The sequence below is a fragment of the Protopterus annectens genome, chromosome 1.part1 (assembly GCF_019279795.1).
Source record: "Protopterus annectens isolate FY-2018-M chromosome 1.part1, PAN1.0, whole genome shotgun sequence".
Lineage (NCBI taxonomy): Eukaryota > Metazoa > Chordata > Ceratodontiformes > Protopteridae > Protopterus > Protopterus annectens.
Window position 1 is genome coordinate 289,222,342 of NC_056726.1, and position 2,500 is coordinate 289,224,841.

A 2,500-nucleotide genomic window follows, 5' to 3' on the forward strand; every position below is an offset into this window, starting at 1 on the left:
TTGATAGGCATAGGATACCACTGAGTTCTGGCAAGTGTGTGTATGTGTGCATGTATGTGTATATGTAGGGTACAGCATTCCGAGGCCACATACTCCTATTACAATATGCATTGCCACACAGTATTATGGATAGTGATGGTGCTGCCCATAGGAGAGGCATGACAATACATCACTCTACTATGCCTGTGCATGTGCATTAGATGCATATCCCTGTAGTACCACTCTTGGGATGGACAAGGGGTTGTATTGCAGTCCTGATCAATGTGTGATGGTGGGTATGCCAGAGTGTTATCATGGGTGCCAGTGCATACAATATCCACAGTGGGGTGTGGGTGCTGGGTATACTGTCATTACATGTCCCATGTACCACTGTATGGTGACCACTGTCACCATCAACCATACAGGTAACTGATAACACTATCCAGCCCAGTTATGCATGTGCTTTGTGCAGCCTACCTGTAACACATTGGACACACTGACAAGTTAGTTAGCGCTGATAGGTCCAGGTCTCTTGGATGTGTGTCTGCCTATTATGTGTTTAATGTGTATATGATGGTATGTCACTCTATGTATTGTCCATATACAACCATTACATCTCCCATTACCATAATGTACATGCCTGGGGATATAATGTATGTAACAAGTAATCTGGAATACACCTCATCCTAAATGCTGTGTGGTGTGAGCAATTAAAGCCACACACATCAGTAGCACTACATAGGTAGGGGTCTAGTCCCAGTGTTGCCAAGTAAGAGTGTGCGTGTATGTGGAGGGATCTACTTCAGGTTGCTGAATACACATGTCCCAGGGGGGTCATCTGTCCATGTTTCTCAGGCAGCAACTGTTATACAGACCTGTGACATGTGTTCAACTGTACCCAGGATATGGCACAGCCATGGTGCCACCACAGTGCCATACCCCTTATGAGATATGATGGCAGACCATCCTCCTGCTGACACATGTACACCTACAACACAACTGGATAACATTAAGGAGACCACAATCACTCAGTGTTACTAACAGCTATAATGCATCATGGCTGGACAGCTACACTACCTGACATGTAAGCATTAAACATTACTGCTGACAACATGTTACACAGCAGTACATTGGTACACTGTATTACAGTCACCATGTGCATCAGAATGATATTAGCCTGTCCCTGCATCAATGTTAGGGATGTGGCACAGGTATCATCATATGCACAGGGTGTGCTGTTGGTTTGCCAGAATGTAGGGTGGGCCATGCATTTGACACCATGTGTGCGTGTGAGGGGTGTAAGTTATTGATATGGGTGAGGTGATGTGGTGTGTGTAGGTATGGGTTTGCCCTAGGTGTGTTTGTATCGTGTGTGGGTATGCATGCACACAGCTCTGCCATGTGGCTGCCCTATACAGGTGTTTCTTGGACAGCTGCAGACCATACCTGGTAGAGTGTGCAGTTCACCACCTCTGGCCATGAACATGTGGACTGTGCCTGCCAGGGGTTCCATGGGCACATCCAGGTACAGGCCTCGATATGCTACTTTCCCCTGATGATGACATATGTCCGCTGGAGCCAGATCTCTCCTGGGACTGGCCAGGGCCAAGTGCATGTGGCCTGGTGTGGTGTGGACAGCATCCCTCCTGCAGTGCTGGGGCTGATACTGCCACTACTGGAGCAGCTTGGTGTCCCTGCACATCCACGTCGACCGTCAGATGTTGGTGATGCTGGCCTACGTCCACGCAGCCATCGCCCCACTCCCACCGCATGCTCTAGCATGGACAATCCACAGTCGATGGGACCCACCATCTCACCCAACCATCAATCCATGACCTCTGTATAATCATGGAGGGCACCTGCAAGATCATGGATGTTGTCACTTACAGATGAAAAGGCAGCCCTCTGCAGCCTCAGACTCTGTCTGGTGTACAGTTCCATACGTGCCTATGCCCCATTGACATCCTGATACATGTGTCTGGTGGTACCAGATGTGGCACATCTGCCAGGGGCACAATGACCAGTGGCCCTCCTACGAGCACCCCGGTACACATGCCTATGTGGTGCCCTGCTGGACATCCAGCTATGCCTGCTGTGTCCAGATACAGCAGCCATAGATACCACACTGTCCTGTACAATGCCACCAACTGTCCCTCTGTTATGGCCACTGGTGAGGGGGTATCTATAGGCACTGTGGCTGTTTGCAGGGATGGGGTGGATAACAGTGGGATGTCAAACTATGGGCAGTTTCGGCCTCTGACAACCCCGCCTGTGCCTCAACACACCTACCATCATTTTCAGTGTCTGTATGGATACCAACATCAGATTGCATGCAGGGGGGACCCTAATCCACCACACCACCTGTGGGGGAAAACAAGAAATGCACTTTAAGACCTGTATGGCATTGCTTAAGAGTACACACACACACACACACACACACACACACACACACACACACACACACACACACACACACACACACACACACACACACACACACACACGCACACACGCACACACG